The sequence below is a fragment of the Acomys minous genome (genome assembly GCF_964271855.1).
Source record: "Acomys minous genome assembly, chromosome: 13".
NCBI classification, from domain to species: Eukaryota; Metazoa; Chordata; class Mammalia; order Rodentia; family Muridae; genus Acomys; species Acomys minous.
Window position 1 is genome coordinate 99821467 of NC_140495.1, and position 21206 is coordinate 99842672.

Genomic DNA, 21206 nt, shown 5'->3' on the forward strand with positions numbered 1-21206 from the left:
TGCTGTGAGTCAGCTCCCTTAAGAGCCATGCACGGGGATCCCTTGGTAATTGCTTGCTAACTCTTAGATACCAGCTTTCAAACTTTGGGAAGATGTCTCCAGAGAACTTTTCAATCTCAAGCAAGCCTTTGCGAGCTTTTCCCACGATGGCCGAGAAGAGGTGACCAGACAAATCTTCTGTTTTCTTGAGAAAGCCCAAACAGATTTACCTTAGAACTCTTAGTTAACCCCCTGCCTCTCATTTCCAGACTCAAGCACTAAATTCCCTTTATTTCTTAAAACTGGGGCCAGAGGAACAAGTGTCTCTCTCTCTGTAAGCCACATTCTTTATCAGGCACAGAGGAAAGCGTGGTTCATCTGTGTCTCTTCTGTTACACGACTTTTCATTTTTATTTTTAAAATTGAATTTGCTGATTGTTTTGTTGATACAAAAATCATGTATGATGGGTTGAAACAGAGCAGATAACAGGAAATTGTGAAAAGTGTCCACCATGGCAGAAAACTAAAACTACATTTTTTCCCAGTAAAAATATTATCTCTTTAGTTTCTTTATATACCAAAAATCACTAAAATGCATCATCAGAAAGAAATCCTTCTTTAAAATGGACCCATGTTTCTTCTGGATATTGTAAGTATAGATACTTGGGTCACTGAATGTTTAAAAACACACATTTTATTTCTTAGTTTTCCATAGTTAGCAGTTATAGACTTGTACATTTTATTGATTTCCATTACTGTCTTCTAATGAATGGGTGAAATAAATGTTCTTGTGTTTAAATCAAAGCACACATCCAAGATTTTCTTCTTAGTATGTATTTCTAGTAGCAGAATTCAGTAATTTAAATGATATTTTACAATATACTTTAAAAGGTGCTTCTTAAAAATTCATATATGCCTTATTTTATAAATTGCTTCAGCTATATTTCATATGCTAATTATACATAAGAAACGCAAATGTAAAGATAAGGAGGCTGATAAAATGATTAATGGGTTGACATGTTTTAAAAGGGTATTATTTAAAAATACTATGATCATTTCCTTTCAAGTCAATAGATCAAGTTTGCCTTAGAAAGATATATAGAACAAAATGTTTAAATACCCAAATCAAAGACTTAGAGTTTGGCCAAAGGTGGCATTCTGAGAAATATGGTGATGATTTAGACATTCTTTCAGGAAACTTACTAGGATTCCATGGGGACTTTGAGTTACTGTTACACAGGCAAGGTGACATCCCTCTTCCTGGAAGGGAGAGAGTTAGAAAGGACCCAGACATTTAGAGAGGCCTTGTGGCACAGGTGCCTGCAATAATGGAAACTTTTGGTCCTGATGGAGGATTTCAGAAAAGCAAGATGATGGCTGCCCTCTTCCATGCTTCCTCCCTGCATGGAGCCCACCTGAACCGAGAATACAAGGAAACTGAAAGTGACAGTCCACCAGGTGCCCATGCTCCTGGGCACACACAGTGAGGGTGAGGGAGAAGAGAGTTAGCATTTGGAGTGGTGATTAAGCTTGACAGTGTACTAAGAAGCAAAGAAATCCACTTTATTGTTTTTTAAATTCTTTTGTTACTATTTCTAGTCTATAAGAGAATTCATTTTCCTAGCTGAACTTGAGTATATCTATAAATGTTTTCTATGTTTATGGTTGTTACTTTTTTTTTCATGAAAGCTTGTTTTTTGTTTTGTTTTGTTTTGTTTTTTTTTTTTAGTAAAAATGCATTATTATTCAGTTTCCTAATGAAATAAAACTGAGCTTTAAATTCTTTTAGCTTGCCCACAACAAGATTAAGCTTTACTTTTTTTTTTCTGTCCAAGATGAATCCATCACCTCCCCCTCAAAACTTGTAATTCCCACCTTGCACCTTTGTCTATTTTACTTTAGAATCTGATTCTAAATTAACTTATGAGCAAACAATATGCTAATATCTGAGGCCCTTTAGAAGGGCCACTAGCAAATTAGAAGCAAGTATATTTTTTCTAATATGGCATTAATAGCAAATGGTTTTTTGTTTTTCTTTCTTTTTTATTATATTTCTTTTTTACATATATATTTACATTATTACACATAAATAAAACAAACTACACACGGCAAGAAGAACCATGAAACAATCTGGAACTATATAAATGTTACATTCATAGTGTTTTGGCTATTTGTATTTGGCCTACTTGAAGAAAACATCCTTCCTATGTTTCTGAGTCTAAAAAATTCTGAATGAAAAATCACTATATATCATATTTCATCTCCATCCTTAAAACATCTATCTAGACCTAAAAACATATTAACCCCTAAACAACTAAGCTTAATTGTAAAACTAAAGTATGTGGTTTTCAACCCCATCAGAGACTTGAGAAAGAACAAAACTTAATTACCTGAGTGAATTGAAAGTGCAGGTTGGTAGCTTCCGAAATGAAAAAGTGACAGAGACAGTTTACTGCCTGAAGAGTCACTCAAGACTGACTATAACACTGGAGCATCATCTTCAGCCTTCTGGCCCAATATATCTGACAGACATACTTTTGAGGCAGGAATTAGTGAGGACTTGCTTACCCTGTCTTGGCAGAGTTTGGACCTCAACTCTTTGTCTAAGCTTGCTTGTTTTTAGGCAGAATTCTGTCTGTGGTTGAAATGAGGACATTTTGCCCAGTGGCTTGTTTGCCACATTTGAGGCCATCACCATAAGGAGGTTCTTTGATATTCATCATCTTCTTTGAGGTAGGCTGTGTGTTGCCAGAAGCTAACCTGTCTTATTGTCAAAGAACCCTTAAAATAATAAAAACATCTTTAAATGCCATATTCTGTAGCTCTTACTTTTAAAAAGACCTTACAAACCAGAATCACTTCATTCACATAGGAAAAACTAAGTCTATGACTGTATGCTCTCATTTGATCATATGTAAATGTTTACATATAGATGCATCACTATATAGTATAGCCAGTGCATTTTATATACTAAATATTAGTCTCATTTCTATTTATCCATTCCAATCAATATGTGAGCTGTGTATCTACACAAATATGGTTAATTTTTTTGGTTAATGTATATTTTGTCACCATTTATAGTTTGAAAATAGCCATCACATGTGTGTTTGTGGACAACTTTCATTTTTTAATATATTTTATTAATTTATTCATATTACATCTCAATTATGATTCCATCCCTTGTATCCTCCCATTCCTTCCTCCCTCCCATTTTCCCCTTACTTCTCTCCGCTATGTCTGTGACTGAGGGGGGACCTCCTCTCCTATATATGCTCTTAGGGTATTGAGTCTCTTCTTGGTAACCTGCTATCCTTCCTCTGAGTGCCACCATGCCTCCCCATCCAGGGGACGTGGTCAGAAATGGGGCACCAGAGTTCATGTGAAAATCAGATCTCACTTTCCACTCAACGGTGGAGAATGTCCTGTCCATCAGCTAGGTCTGGATAGGAGTTCGAAGTTTACTGCCTATATTTTCCTTGGCTGAAGCCATAGTTTGAACAGGACCCCAGGACCCAGATCTGCCTGTCATAATGTTCTTCTTGTAGGTTTCCAGGACCCTCTGGATCCTTCTATTTCCCCATTCTCCCATGCTTCTCTCACCTAGAGTCCCAATAGGATGTCCTCCCCTTTGTCCCACTTTCCTGGTAAGTGAAGACTTTCCTGGGACATGCCCCTTGGGCTAGTGTCCAGATATAAGTGAGTATATACCATTTGACTATTCCTGCTTCTGAGTTAACTCGCTCATTATGATCATTTCTAGTTCAATCCATTTTTCCACAAATTTCAGGAATTCCTTGTTTTTAACAGCTAAGTAGTATTCCATAGTGTAAATGTACCAGTTTCTTTATCCATTCTTCTACTGAGGGGCATTTAGGCTGTTTCCACATTCTGGCTATTATGAATAAGGCTGCTATGAACCATCACCAAACCAAATAACCCAATTGAGAAATGGGGCTCAGAACTAAACAGAGAATTCTCAATGGAGGAATATCGAATGGCATCTGCATATTAGCCCAAGGGGCATGTCCCACGAAAGCCTTCACTTACCAGGAAACTGAGACAGAGGAGAGGACATTCTAGTGGGACTCTAGATGAGAGAAGCATGGGAGAATGGCAAAGTAGAAGGATCCAGAGGGTCCTAGAAGCCTACAAGTAGAACATTATGATAGGCAGATTTGGGCCCAGGGGTCCCACTCAAACTAAGGCACCAGCCAAGGACAATACAGGTGGTAAACCTTAAACCTCTACCCAGATCTAGACAATGGACAGAACACTCTCCACAGTAGAGTGGAGAGTGGGATATTACTTTCTCACATACTCTGGTGCTTCACCTTTGACCATGTCCCCTGGAGGGGGAGACCTGGTGGCACTCAGAGGAAGGACAGCAGGTTACCAAGAAGAGACTTGATACCCTATGAACATATACAGGGGGAGGTAATCCCCCTCAGGAACAGTCATAGGGGAGGGGAATAAGGGGAAAATGGGAGGGAGGGAAGAATGGGAGGATACAAGGGATGGGATAACCATTGAGATGTAACAAGAATAAATTAATAAAGGAGGAAAAAAACTAAAAAACTAAAAAAAAAAAAAAAAGAAATGCTCAACCTCCTTAGTCATCAGGGAAATGCAAATCAAAACAACTCTGAGATTCCATCTTACACCTATCAGAATGGCAAAGATCAAAAATTCAAATGACACCACATGCTGGTGAGGATGTGGAGAGAGAGGAACACCTCATTGCTGGTGTGAATGCAAACTAGTACAGCCACTTTGGAAATCTATCTGGCGCTATTTCAGGAAACTGGAAACAGAGCTTCCTCAAGACCCAGCTACTCCACTCCTTGGAAGATGCTCCAGCACACAACAGGAGGATTTGCTCAACCATGTGGACCAACTTTTAATTCTATGAAGATAAAGCACCCAGGCCCATTCAGTTATTAATACACATATTTACTTAAATGAGTAAAAATATGTTTATTAGCAATTTCTCAGCCTGTTGTGTCCATAAATATCCAATTCCTCTACTTCATCAACTCAGGACATTTTCAGAGAATTTTTTTTTTCAGAAAAAAAAATGAAAGTTTGCAAAATCGGATTTTTAAAAAAAACATTCTTATACTTCATTTTGATTGGCTAATTTTAATTATCAACTACTTCCTGTATTCACTACTGAAAAATGTGAGTGGCGATTTGCCTATCATACTTTTAATAATTTTACGTGTATACCTAGAATTTCACACGAGATAGCCTCTGAGCGGAGCTATCTCCTCCGTTTTCAAAGGGAAGCTAATGTTACTATTTAGCTACTGTACAAATGGAAGCAATTTCACCTCCTTGAGAGGCTTTTCTTTATCACTAGATGCTTTTATTACTAACAGTTTTTCATAGTGTGATTAGACTAAAATTCTGCACTCACTCTCAGCACATGTTTTTCCCTAGGATGCTCCAATTTTCCTTAGTTTTGCAATAATACTTTTTGAAGGAAATAAAATGTAAAATGTAGGGTAGGCTGAGCGATACAAGGAGACATGTTATATCCACTCCTTTGACCTCCCTAAATGGTCTCCAGATGCACACAGTTTTGATGACTCCAGTTTTAATGAGATTTAAGCCGAAAGTAGACCAAATAGCTATTATCCTACCCAATATAAATCAGCCTCACAGGCTTTCTACAATTATGCACACTTTTTTCTATATATGGATTTTTTAAAAAGTTGTACTTTATTGTTATTCCTCCTGTCACCCACTGAGTATATTGGTAGGCATTCTTTACTACATGATGACCATGAAGGTATAGGGGGTTTACGGTAGAAATACTTAAGGGCTTTACTCCAACTCAGGAAAGTGAGATTTTTGGCTACTGACATCATCTGTTGTAGAAGACACCTACACCTAATCATGGTCTTTGCCATGAATAGCTAGTAGGTAGTAAAATGATAAACATGTTCTTTTTTTTTTTTTTTTTTTTTTTTTTTTTTTTTTTTTTGCCTCTGGGTTTCCAGAGGCTCAAAAGAAGGGCAGTCCAGGTAGCCACACTTTCTACAGTAGGGCTGAGTGTCCTTTCTAGCCTCCTCAACACCACTCAGTCCATTGCAGTAAGCCAGCTGCACAGATCCACGCCAGTCATGTAATATGTATGTCCTGGCCATAGGCTGGGGACTCAGGTCTTTATTGCTAGTCAGAATTGGAACAGATCTTTAAATCTGTTTATTTTTCTCGTTCCTTATCCCTCATATTTCTGTTTTCCCTTCTCACCTTTTTATTACCTTTCTCTTCCCCTTTCTGTTCCTTTTCTGTTCCTTTTCTTTTCTTTTCTTTTTGAGGGTGATTTAACTCACCCAGGCTGAGCATCCCTATCTGTGCTTTCATCCCAAGCTGGGCCTCAGGGAACTTCGAATTTGACAGATGACTCCTTAGCACTATGCCTTAGAAAATGGAAAATAAGATAACTGTCTTCAATAAGATACTTCTTAAAGTGAATGTTTATTAAGCGATCACATTAGAACAGCCTTTATTGTCAAAGAATATTTTTGCAATGTGGTAAAAAAATCATTTCCATCATTCTATGAGATGTGCATGTAATGGTATTTGAGTGACAAGGATCATTTCCAAAGACAGACTCACAGAATACCAAGGACACTGAGAGCAGAAGGGAGGGGGGGGGCACAAAGGCCTGTGGGAGCAAGCAAGGACATCTCAAAGCTACTTCTTGCTGCTCAGAAGTTCCTGCATTCAGGGGCTTGAACAGTTTATATAGCCAAAGGAGCATAAGCATCCATAGAGTCTCCATTAATGTTGATTTTGAAGTAGATTACAGTATCATATCAGGGGAATTTGTTTAGCAAGTTATATAACCTTCATCATTGCTATAGAAATACATTATATTGAAAAATTGTGATTTTTAGAATGTTTACCTACAATGGATCACTCTTTTGCTTCACAAAAATAAATACATACTTATTATATTGACTTTCATATTAGTATGTTTTCTCCTTTTTTAATGTTATAATCTCAAATTGCATTCCTCTTATTTTTAAAACACTACTCAGAGACCTCAGAAATCAGTCTTAATTTATAAACCACCAAAACATACACCCTGCTAAAATTTTACTCTGCTTTCACCAAAACTGGATTCTATAGTATTAATTTTAATCTATTTTGTCATAGCCTATGTCAGTATTCTTGGCTGAAGTGACTTTAACATCATACATTCAACAAGAATGTAAATGCATGGGTAGACATGTTTGTTGAAATAACATAAAACACAGGACAAACACACAGCTAATGGGATGAAAATTTAAAGCAAAGTATGTCATTCCAAAAGAGCAGTAACACATTTTCCTTAGTATGTAACATTAATGACAGTTGTTTGTAAATGAAGCCAAACATATGTTTAATCACCCGAAAACACATTTTGTGATACTGCAACTTGGCTACCTAAATGAAAGGATAATGAAGTTAGTTACAGACTTAGGGGGAAAATTTGCCACTTTTTTCTACTTAAGAAGATTAGTAATATTAACATTTAATCCTGCTTTAGATTTTCACTGGGCTGAGCCTATTAATGATTAAAATTTCTTTGGCATTTATGCAATTATCGTTTTCAATTTTACAAATGAAGGAATTTTTCAGAAAAAGAATTAAGAAGTTGGAAAATGATTTGGAATCCAAGGAGTTTAAGTAAATTCAGTGTTGAATAATATTTACGTTCTGGGACTTTCACTCTGCTAGGTGAGGTCTCAGCCATCTTGGCACTTGTGAATTGCTCACTCCTGAAAGAGCGATGGAAGCTTCTGGTTTGGAGGATTTCAGTTAGAGATGGACACAGGAAGCGGAATGGGGCTGGTACCTTCCATTAATCCAAGAATAGAAGGCTAAGTAGTCAGGACTGCATTAATCAAAATCTGAAATCAAGCTTGAGATTACTCCAGTTAAATGAGAATTCTAACACCAGCTGGGCCGTGGATCAGTTACACAGTCTCTGCCATTGTGATTTGAAACAGCTAATAGCAGACAATCCATATCCATCAGAAGAGGTTATAATAACGGTGTCTTGTGAATTTCTGTGAGGACTGAAGGGAATACTCACTTTAGCATAAGATTTGGAAGATAGAAAACGTTGAAAATTTGTTTTGATGATGATAGTGATGGTGATGTCTATAGTAATTTTAGTTAGTGGTTACCATGGCAATGATGGCAATGATGATTATGATGAGAGTGATTGGATGTTGATGATGTTGATGATGATGATGATGAAGTTGATACTGATGATGATGATGATGATGTGGTAACGGTAATGATTGTCATGATGGTGTTGGGGGTGGGGGAGGGTGATTTTAAGGATGATGTTGGTGACGACAGTGGTAGTGGTGTAAGGGGTTATGTGGTTAACGGTATTGATGGTGATAATGATGAACGCGATGGTCATGGGGGCTATGGTGATAATAGTGATGATGGTGGTGATTGCAGCGATAGTGATGATTACGATGATAATGATGATAATTACAAAATAGTGATAGTGATGCTGCTCCTTGTGATAAGGATAATGTAATGATGGTGACGATGATGGTGAGGATGATTACTGGATAGATTAATCTACATTCCAGCATATAAGGGTGATTGTAAATATTATTGTCCTTTTAGATTGACACCTAGTAAAAACCTTCTATATAAAAGGTATTACGCATAATCAAATAATTGATTAAGAACCTACTGACAGAACAGTGGCTAAAGTTAAATTTTTTTCAATAAAACAATCAATCCTAAAGAAAAAAAATTTAGCTGTAGAAGTTTGATATTCAGTGAAAAGTCAGATACAGTCTTCTGGGTTGGTAAAGGAGGAGATGGATGAACACATGAATTTTAAGAGCTCATGAAAGCATAGACTTTAAGGTCATTGGATATCTTCTATCTCAAAAAAAAATTGAACAAAACAGGTCTTTACAAATAGCCATTTGCACTGCCTATTGGATATTCGGGGGGCAGGACATAGCCATCCATTTGACGGCTTAAAGATATTTGTTCAAAAGTCTTAATATCATGGGTAATTTTTATCTGACATACTATAGTGAAATTTAACTTGCTCGAGACTTTGTAAGGATTTATTTAACGAACTAATGGTCTCAGACTTTCTGGGAATTATGACAGTACCTATAAGTTAGAATATTAGGTCAAAGTATGTAAAATAATACAGAAATATAAAATCAATAATATAATACAAGAATTGCCTACGCACATATGGCTAAGTATGTTGATAGTTTTACATAGATCCATTCTAATTTTCAGTAAATTCTCAAAACTAAACAGCAAGCATTTATATGCATCTATTCTTCCATGTATAAACTACACATGTATAAACATGTATAAAGCTATACTATATATATATTACATATATATATGTGATATGTGTATAATCACAGCTGTTTGTCGCATGAGAAATTGTAAGTTCAGGAAATTCAGTTGATTTTAAAAAGAAAACGTGCAAATTAAAATTCTAATATTGGCCAGTTTTACAGCATTTTCCATTTGACGTTGCGTATTTTTTTTCTTTAGATATAGTTTAGATATAATGAGACTCATCTTTTAACATGATCATGAAATCAGATAAACTCCAATCCCTTCAGAATAATAAAAAATTAATTCATTTATAAAAATATTTAATATTGAGTTTCAAATCTATTAGTTAAATAATTTTATACTCTCTCTATTTCTGATGATGATTAGGTTATGCCAATGACGCAGGCTACACAGGGTTTCCTTCCCCCCACAGGCAGGGCTAGGATCTAACAGAACCGTTACCTTCATCACTAACATGAACTACAGGCTGATGAGAATCTGTATTGGTCACATCAAATTTTCTTGTAGCTATTTAAATCAATGGAGCAAATTAGAGACATTAGCTTTTTTGCGTTTACATAATTTCTCCTGAAAAACTTTAATATTTCTATTATACTATAAGTCTAGGATTGGCTTAATGATCTTTATGGTCATTACGTTTGCACTGCAATTAATGGGCATGGTAATTACAGTAGATGCTAAATTTTTATAATTCCTTTTTATCACTTGTGTAATTCACACCTCTTTTAGTAGCGAGGTTTTTCTTACTTATAGGAAAAAATATAAATAACTCTTAAGTGATAAATAAATTTAAGTGATGCTTAAATTTCTGAGGCAAAAAAATGGTATTTATCACTTAAAATATCAGTTGCTTCATGATAGCTTAATAAAAGTGCTTAAGTATTTAATAATATTTCATGAATATATTAAAGACAATTATGTTTTTAGACTATTAAAGTAAAATGTATGCATTAATTTTAAATGTGCCCTTAGATCATTAGTGGGTGATCCATCAGGGACTCACTTTCCACATCCCATTAGTGGAATGGCCACTCTGGGGTGGGAGTGTGACAGCTCCTGTGAAATTTCTTTCATATTAACTCTTCTAGGCCTCTACTTCAAATAATTAGAGGAGGCTCAATAAGAATATTTATGATTCGTTGAGTTGTGTATTTCATATGCAATGTGGCTCACTTCACCAGATACAGCTTTAAAAATGGCCACAAATGTTTATATTTAAATAATATGGCTCTATCACACCATAGTCACATTTCCTCCCAAACATTCCAGATTAACTATATCAGATCATTTATTTATTTTCCCTCTCTCCTTCCCTCCCTCCCTCCGTTCCTTCTTCCTCCCCCCTTTCTTTCTTCTATGATCAACTACCTGACAAGAAGCAACTTAAAGGATGAAGGCTTATTTGGGCTTACAGTTCTAAGGTAAACAGTCCATCATGGCAGAGTAGGCACAGTAACAGGAGTGTTCCTCAGCTTGCCACATTGTGTCTGCAAGCAGGAAAATGGAGGAGTAAGAGAGAGGACATGGGGGAGGAGAATGAGAAAAGAAAAGAGGAGAGGAGAAGGTAACATAAAGACAGGGAGAAGAGAAGGGGAGGATTCTGCTCAATTTGCCCTTTTTATTCGGTCCAAGCCTAGCCCATGGAGTGGCACTGACCGCACTTAGACTGAGTGTTTCCACATGAAGCAGTGCAGGGGACAGCTAGGTGACAAAAGAACCATGGCGGAGTCTGTGCCTTGATGGCTCAGGCAGGCAGGCAGGCAGCAGAGGTTATCACCTCTTTAGAAAGCACTGAGACCTAGAGAACGCTGATATTACTGGGAAACGAATCCTGAGTCTGTCTACGCGCATACCATTAGCATGCACACGGATTAGAGGATGGCTTTTAGAGGTGTGGGTCAGGGCTCCCCATGCCTTCACAAGCAAAAGATCTGGGTTATTTGCTATTAAGAACAAAGTCTAGAATTTGATCCCTAAGAACTCATATGAAGAATTAATTCACAGGCTCACATAGATTATGTCCATGCTGTTTTAATACCCACATTCTATAAATGCATATTAGTTTTTACCAGGAATCTGGTATAGAGACAGACAGAGACAGAGACAGAGACAGAGACAGACAGAGACAGAGAGAGGAAACAGAGGTTGATTTTTAGTATTTTTCTTCCTTATTTTTGAGAAGGAGTTTGTATTTGTTATATAGGATTTTTAGTGCATTCATGGCTTGCACCTCCAAGATACCAGGAGCCTTTCTTGGCCCAGATTTTGTCAGACTGATGTCCTCAGTCATCAGATAACAAAATTGTCACAGGTGAAAAGTTATCTACAGTGTGCAAGTGTGTGTAAATGTTTGGATATATGTGTGTGTTTGTTTGTGTCGATGTGTGTGTGTGTGTGTGTGTGTGTGTGTGTGTGTGTGTGTGTGTGTGAGAGAGAGAGAGAGAGAGAGAGAGAGAGAGAGAGAGAGAGAGAGAGAGAGAGAGATTGAGAAAGGTTGATTTTTAGTATTTTTCTTCACTTTCTATTCAAGGAGAAGTCCATTTACCAAGTCATTTGGACAGAGACTCCTAGTAAATTTATCCAGCTTGCTCCATTTTGACATACCCTAACAAACACAGGAACCAAAGTGAAGTTATAATTTACAGTTCATTTTTGAAAGTAATTATAACATCTAATATTATCTTATGTCTATGTAACAAGATGGCACACTAAGATAGGAGCATAAAATATTCTAAAATCCCGAATATATTTCTAATAACCATATGCTGTCACAGTTAAAACAGGGAGTGAAGTAGTTCATCCTAGACTGGAAAGAAAGTTTAATTATAGAGACTTTTTTTAAAAAGTTTGCTTTTTAAAAATGGCTTTTATCCATTGTTCCAGTTTGACTGTTATTTGGTTTAGAAGATAGTTAGGTTTTGAATACTTTCATGTTGATTATTTCACCCCTGAACAAACCATAAACATACTTTGTTACCTTTGAGGACAAATTGCTGTCAGGACTTGACCCCAGGTCTTGCATACATGCAACTATATTCCTTTAGCATTCTGCTGTACTCAGCCCAGACACTGTTACTTTTGTAAATTGTCCCATGCCACCATTTTCCAGATTCATTTGCAGTTACATATCTCAGTGGAAATTATGAAACAAAGTGTATTTATGATATTCAAGAGCCCAAATAAACCGAGAGCACACTCCTTAACTCTAAGGGAATGTGTAACAGCCACTGAAGGAGAAGTTACTGGCAGTGGAGAGATGTCTCACTCTTAGATTTCTGCAGAGAAAAGGGAAAAATTGAGGACGTGCTCTTCCATTCTGATGGAGATAGTGTTTCCCATCTGATCTCCAATGGCCCACACATAACTGGCGCCCCCTCTTTCCGTTCCTGAGTGTGGAGGTACCTGAGGGGCTGCAATAAGGAAAAATCATCCACTGTGGGCCAAGGATGGTTGTCTTTCCATGGAAATCTCAGAAATCTCGTTGATGTGGAAGCCCACGTGGGTAGTTTCCAGGGTGAAGTAGGAACAGTAACGCACTGTGGTCAGTGCATTTCCAGTAGGAAAGTGCATTTTTCTCCTCAGTGCTGACCCACCTCGTGCTGTATCCTCAGCTGGAAGAGGTTAAAAAACACAAGGTGGGGAAAGAGAATATGGTTACAAATATTAATTATAGTATGAACATGAGAAAGGGTGGCCTGGTTGTAATTTTGCCTGTTATTCATTCACTTAATATTAGGCATACGCATTTGAATTACCCAGTCCTATTATCTATTGTAAGGTTGATGGTAGAGAAAGTTTACTAGTGAGTAACATTATATATACATTGTAAACACAAGATGCATTCTATCACGTTAAGAAGTTATGTAAGGGGCTGGAGAAATAGCTCAGAGGTTAAGAGCACTGTCTGGTCTTCCAAAGGTCCTGAGTTCAATTCCCATATGGTAGCTTACAACCATCTACAATGAGAGTTGGTGCCCTCTTTTGGCAGGTACCCATGAGAGCAGAATATGTATAAATAATAAATAAATATATATTTAAAAAGAAAAGAAGAAGTTATGTAACAGCCCGGTGGCAGCAGCGCACACCTTTGATCCCAGTACTTGGGAGGCACAGGCAGGTGGATTTCTGTGAGTTCCAGGCCAGCCTGGTCTACAGAGTGAGTTTCAGGACAGCCAAGGCTACATAGTGAGACCCTGTCTCAACCCACTCCCCCTAAAAGTTATGTAAAATTAAGTAAGTGCTCATGTTGTATGAGCTGTACTGAGCCCTAGGGCACAGAGCTATTGGCAGTACACAAATCAAATTGATGCAGGCACCTGGAGAAGCTGATAGTGAGGAGGATTTAGGACCCTTTTTCAATGCATTTAAGGTTCTGGTTCTAAGGTGATAATGGCATCACCTGTAACAATCTGAAGTCTAGGGACATCCTTTTACTCACCCTATAAGTAAGCTTCAACTTAGCAAATTGTGATGTTTATATAACCTCAGAGTTCTGTGTTATTTGTTTCCATTCAAATTCTTTTTTTTTGTTTTGTTTTTTGTTTTTGTTTGTTTGTTTTTTTGAGACGGGATCTCTGTGTAGTCTTGACCGTCCTGGACTCACTTTGTAGACCCGGCTGGCCTCGAACTCAGAGAGATCTACCTGCCTCTGCCTCCCAAGTGCTGGGGTTAAAGGCGGGTGCCACCACCATCCAGCTCCATTCAGATTCTAACTCCAGTGAATAGATGTGTTAAAGAGACAGTTGACTCTCTTCCTAGGTCACATGGAACATAAAAGTTCTTTTACTAATTTATTAAACTTTAACAAGCCTCACTGGCAGCGAGAGTGCCCACAGTTGCGTATATCACAGTACAATTCTTGTCTTATTATTTTCCTCTAATTTAATTAACAACTAGCGCTTTTAAAGAAAGGGCTAAATTTCCCTTTTCTCAATGGTTCTGGAAAACAAGGTACTGAATTTCTTCCTGTGAAGGTCACAGTTGTTATGGCCATGACAACAATGTCAACACATCAACAACTTAGCTCCTGTTAAAGATGGTTGATTTACATAGATGGTGTGGGTTTATTTTCCTGCTGGATTTTAGGTGAGTCCTTCTCTGAAAAATTCAGTTTTCAGTTAAATCTCTGACAACTAGGACTCTTCTAATAAGAATGAATTTAGTCCTGCATTGTTTTCTGTACAGTTATTTGTCACCTATAAAAATGGAACACTTTTATGTTTTCTATTGATATAACACTTAATTCCATGAAAACAGTCAATGTTTATTTATAAAAATAGTAATAAATTACATGATTTTTAAGTAAAATAAGTTTTTTAAGTGTGAACTGTACCTAATAGTACCAGGGCAATGCACAGTGAATGACAGACAGCAAGTAGCCAGGTCATTCTGCAGAATTTAGTGGTCCATTAAAATTGATATTTATTATGTTTCATAAACATAAAGATGCTGAATATTTCTAAACATAGGTGTATCTTTCCATATGACAGTCAACCTGTAAAATGAATTTTGATTAAATGATATGAAATTATTTAGAATAACAAATCTTGAATTCTGAAATATGCCATTCTAGAATCTCCAAAAACACATTCACAGTTTGAATTATGAAAAAGACAAATATGATTTTAGCTGCTTTGTAGAAGAGAAGAGAAAAAAGCTCACATAAGGGGATGAGTAAAAGAGTCAACAGGCCATATTATCGCTTTTGCCCTTTTGTTTTTGTCATAGAAATGATAGGTTATAATAAAGTTGTATTATCTTTGGTTGGGCAAACTTTCTTTTCCCTATGCCATACTCAGTCACTACAGATTTAAAAGATACTAAAGAAGGGAATAATTATTAGTAACTCATAAATGTTTGAGGAGATAGGATATTTGAGTCAATTTGAATAATGAAAAAAGTTACAGATTTATTGAAACAAGGCATAGTTCCTCATAAATATTTTTAATTTTTGTATTTTTAGCCAAATTAAACTACAAATTAAAAATATTATGTGGATAAATGCAACTCTGATTTTATTTTGACAGAGAGCTTAAACTGTTACATTGAGTTTTTAATATGAAAACATTTTGAGATATATTGCATATATATTTATCTGATATATTGCATCAAGTCAATAATCACATCATGTTTTTCATAGAGAGTGGTGTGGATCAAGACTACAGTTCGAAAGTATGAATTGTGAATTTCTGTGAAATTGTAAGCATTTTGAGTGTTGGCATAGATAGCATCATTAAGAAGAAAAACTTCCACATTTGTTTTCCCTTTCCTCTCATCCATCTATGCTTCCTTCCATTTGTCTTGCAGTGTACCCAGGCTGGCCATGGCCTCGTGATCAGTCTGCCTCAGTTCTGACGCTGAGCTCTCCTTCTGCTTCTCTGTGATGGGCCGCAGACAACACGAACTCATCTTAGAGATAAGAAATTGGCTTCAGATTAAAGGCATTATGATCCATTAGTGAATGTTATGTTATGACTTGGCTCCTTCCCCAAGGACAGCACGCATGGATGCTTGCAAATATGCACGCAGGAATTCTAAAATCCATCAGAAAAAAGTTGAACCTGAAACTCCCCTCATATGAAGCACTGTTCATGAGGATCACTTGTCCCATGTATTCAGTTCAGATCATGTAAGACTATTTCCTGAACTGAAGAGGAAATAAGGACTCTCTGCACTGTCAAATGCCTGTGAACAGCCATCTTGAGAAGCTTCCTAAAGAAGATCAAATTACAACTAGTAATTAGGCCTCCTGTGCCAGGATGGCTATATATATATATATTTTTTAATTTCCTCGTCCCTGAATGGCTGGGCTTTCCTAAGTACCTCCAAGAAGTAAGGATAGAGAATCAAATCTGGGTTTGGTTGTTGGTCTAAGGGACTCATTTCTTTGTGATTCTCCTGCAATATTAAAATGCAGTATGATTTTGATACTTCAAAGAAAGGTCAACTGCATTTGGTAGACAAAATCACTATTGTCCTGCACCTGTGATGGCCGGACATTAATGACAAGTATAAGTTTAAAAATGTAGCATGAATTCATAATTCAGATATTTGATTAGGATAAGACCATTCTGACCACCAGAAAGTAACACTTAGTTTAAGTCATTTTCCATTATAGAGAATTGGGGAAAATTAATGTCTCCTTTGCTCCCTACCTCTAATATGTCCACTCAAGCATAGATAAGATCGCCCCTCCTCAGTTTAATCTTATTTGACAAACAATTCTGTCTGGGGAAGTTTTTGACAGTAAAGGCAACTGACTTAATTTCTGTAGGAAAAAAAAAACCAACCAAACAAAACCTTCTTTCACCTGTGTTGTAAGCACAATGTTTAAATCTGTTTATGATTGTGAGTTAAGTTCAAGAGACTAGGCAAACAATATTTGAAAATGTTTGCTTTGCAAATATCAAGTGCTGAACACTGTAACTTTGATTCTTCCATTCACCAGTAGTCTATGCTATTGCAGGACTCTCCAGTGCCACAGAGATGCAGACAATGTAGTCAAATTGTGCCTAACTATTGGCACTAAACCCCTTACAATGAGAGGCCAAGGTAACAAAGAAGCAACTCCAGTTTTGGATAGATGCTTGAGCTATGTATAGTTTAAAGCAATCACATGCATCAGTAAGAAGCTCACTTTCTGGGCATGCATCAGATACAGTTACTTTAACAATATTAATATTTGTTCACTCAATCATCCAGGTATTTTAGAGAGAATCTAATTGAGGGTTGGTGGCGGCAGGGGATGCTATCACTGTCAGAGAAGACGGAGATGTAACAAGTAGGATGCAGGTGAGGTTCTGACCTCCTTGTTCACAGTCTTTCATCTTACTGTTGGAGAATTGTCCTTACAATGGCTGCTATTAACTAGATCATAACATTTTTACCATAACATTTTTGAAGCTATAAAAACTATCATTGCCATGTTTTTCTTTTTATCGTTTCTTCCTTAAAACTTTTGATAACAGTACCAAGAATTGGAGTGGTAGGTTAACTTCACAGTGCATGCAAACTGAAATCATTAAAAGGCATAATATGAAGCACTGCCCAGTTCCCACCAACCTCACAGTTGCCAGTCATAAGAAGTCCAGAAACACATTCTGACTACTTTAACAATCATTTATTTGATACAAATATGTTCATCTCTTACCATGGGGAAGTAACTTCTAAAGGCAAGAAGGTTAAGATAGTGCCTCTTTGTTCTTTGTTCTGGTCCAAGAAATCGATCCTATGATAGAATACATCTATTTTTTTTGCATACTAAGAATAGTGTTCTTGGAGATGAATGGAGATGAAGTAGCTTTACTTCCTTGGAGAATATGTTGCATCTTTTAACCATGTTCACCTCTAAATCTTTGACATATGATGTGTTGACTCAAAAAAATTCTCTAAGAAAGAAAACTGTCTAATTCATCTTGAGGTGCATGTATTATCATTTGAGGGTCTGCTATTGTTTCATTCTTCTTTTGGTGACAGTTGAAACACAACAAATACTCCAGAAAACGTAAGATGTTTCAAACTATAGGTTGTACTGGTTGTGGATGTGACTTTACGGTGGGGTGCTGACTGTGTGAGGTTTTGAGTGAGAACCCAGCACGTAAACACATAAGTACATTATGGGGCATAGTACAATTTCCTCAGATTCTTATATGAATACAAATGTTGACATTTTAGAATCAGAAGAGTCTTTGATGGTTTTGAGGAAGCTCTGGCAGTGCTGGGAAGCTAATACCTTTAACTACTGTCATCTCATCTGTTTAATGATGTGTACATTAACGTTGGGTTTCATAAATGGTTAGAGCATCAGACTCATTTTCCATCAATTTCCTCAGAGAAACATACTGAAGTTAGCATTTATTAGGTGCCAACACAAGGGTTCAAGATACTACGAATGCCTGTCTATACAATGATGCATATTTCCATTTTCAAGTAGTCATAAAAGGAAGGATAAGCTCATATTTTACAACAGATGTGTCACAATAAACACACCACACTATGTCTCAGACTTATCTTTCACTTAGTGAAATACCTATGAATAATTAGTTTATTTATTAATGTATCTTAAAAACATGATTAAAATGCTTTTAATTAATGATTTCATGATAGAATATTAATAAATACTTTTTATTCATAAAATAGAAATGACATCACATGACATACATTGCTGTACACAGTGGGCCCAACCTTTTCTTATTATCAGTCCACATAACCAAAATACATAAATCTACAAAGCAAGGGTATTTTGTTACCTTTGCCTTTAAAATGAAACTGGCTGGAATGATTACATAATTTGATAGTGAATTTTTAACAATATTGCCAATCTTAATAGTTTGGTATAAATTGTTAAGCTGTTAATAACAGTGAAATAAACTTAGAATTTAAACTGCGGGTTTACCGGTTTTATCGCCAAGTCATACAACTTGGCAGAATCCGTGTGGTTGTGAATGACCAACTTGCCTAACGTACATCCTCTAAAACAGAACAAAAGGGTGAATGAAACTGTTGAACTATTAATGAGAGAAAAGGACTCCACTGATGATTTCAAAATATTCTCCCAGTGTGCAGTCCACCAGTGAACTGACTTATAGTGTGTGTTTTCCTTTTATGCCAGATTACTGAATTATTTTTCTTGTGATCATATACAAATATGGGATTTTATTGGTGAAAAATTAAGAATTAATGCACTATCCAGAGAAAAACGTAGCTGCTGGCTACTTCTCTGATGTAAGTTCTTGATGGACAGCCTTTCCTGGCATCAGCCACATGGGTCTTCAAGGCTTTCCAATTGATCTGAATTCCATCGCTACTGTTTCCCCATCCATTCTTGTCCGTCATCTCAGCCTCCCTTCTCCCATAGCATCTCCCAACTCTCTGGTACTCTAGATCCTTCACTGATGGACCTGAATGCCCATGGTTTCTCAGGTGTCACCCTGTCCACCTACACTTCCATCTGTTCCCTTCCTTGCATCATATCCCACCACATCAGAAGTGTCTCTCTGACACACCAGCATGCCTACCTGGGCACTCCTATCTCTTCTCTTCTACCCCATGTGGGCTATAACCTCTACACTAACGGAACTTGTTAGTTCTTTTCCAGCACCCAGAGCATAGAACAGTCTACTAAAGATATCAATAGTGTATTTTTCTTTAGTTGTTATTGGAATGTTACTGCATCTCAACATAATAGCCTTTATGTATTAATTGCTCATATTTAATACAGATATTATTTTTAGAGCTCTGCATTAGTCTCAAATATGGGGACAAGGCTGAGGGATTCAAAACATTCAGAGTCTTGAGTAATATACACTGCATGCTTATTTTAGCTGAAAATAACAGACCCCCTGTCTAGAGGGTCTAAGCTATTAAGCTATTCTAGAGGACTTGTTTTCCCTCAAAGAAAATCAAACATTATTTTCTCATTCTAAAACAAACAAACAAACAAACAAATAAACAACCCAACAGTTTTATTTTACTATTCTTAGAACCTGCTTCTCATGGTAAGTTATCATCCTAAAGGCACTCAGAATATGTCTCATAATTATTCTTTGGAAATAATTCATAATTTCCTATAACACTGAAAACGGCTTAAATGTTATTTCTTCAAATCATAAGGCTTAGAAGGATTTTTTTTTAGAAAGCAACACGCAGATAAAAGATATCCTGGCAAGCATATTTCACTCATGCTTGCCTAAATAAGGCAACAAATTATATGTTTCCGGAATCCAGGCTAAGTTGGCAGGAATTCTTGAACTTAAGCTGGAGTCAACTGACAGCCTCTTAGTCCTGAGAGAGCTCCACCCCGCTCTAGTGTCTATGTAGTTGGAACCCACCCTCCCTGCACTTATATACTAGGATATATAACCTTTCTAATGCTGTGACCCTTTAATATAGTTCTTCATGTTGTGGTGACCTCCCCAACCATAAAATTATTTTGGCTGCTACTTCATAAGTGTAATTTTGCTATTGGTATGAATTATAATATGAATATCTGTGTCTTCCAATGGTCTCAGTTGACCCCCATGAATGGGTCATTCAACCCCAAAAGGGGTTGCAACCCAAGTTTGGAGACCACTGTTCTAGGCTAAGGCTGTTTCATATACATGTTTATTTCAGTCTGTTGTAAACACAATGTGTCACTCAAACTCCAATATTTTGCTAACCGACCTTGAAAGATTAGTGTCTGAAAGGATTCATTCTAATTTTTGTGTTCCAAGTGGCATCCTCATGACCTGTGACAGGCTGCTTAGAAGCTGTCCTTCATTGTGGAGATCTTGAAAGATAAATTGTTAGCATGTTATGCCCTTACTTAATTTTTACTTTTCAGATGCATGCTTCAAATTTATGAAATAGTTACTGCACTGATAAAATCGATTGACTAAAGTATTTATGTAGCCTGGTATTGCATTTGCAGTTATGGCTTTTTTATTTTTATCTCATATTAAGTACACAATTATGATTATCACATTTTCTAAGGTCTAGATTAATAGGTTAAAAAAAAAAGGAAGGGATAATTTAGTTCCACAAGGATAGGGTGACAAACAGAAAACACACCTTCAAAAAGTTAAGCTTTGTGCCGCCTGTATTATTGGACACATTTTCTTTTTGCTGGCTTATTTATGAGCATGTGTGTGAGTGTGCACATATATATTATAAATTCATATAAAATAAACTCTTTACTATATTATAAATCATAATACTCAAAAAATCAGTAAATGTGCATTACTTTATACAAAAGAGCATTCGTAGAAGTCATATATAAATCAGGCTTTATGCTCTTGAGTATTAAGCCATTTTTCCTGCTGACTGACAGTATAATTTCAGAGATGTACCTCCTGAAGAAAAATACTGGCTTCTGTAGCTCGTAAAAATGT

General features: G+C 36.6%; 1 protein-coding gene across 1 annotated transcript in view; it reads left to right on the forward strand.

Moving 5' to 3' along the window:
- PCDH15 (protocadherin related 15) overlaps positions 1–21206 on the forward strand; it is a gene marked incomplete at its 3' end in the record, with an annotated part of 1334501 nt that overhangs the window by 19474 nt on the left and 1293821 nt on the right. The gene's annotated exons all lie outside the window — the stretch shown is intronic.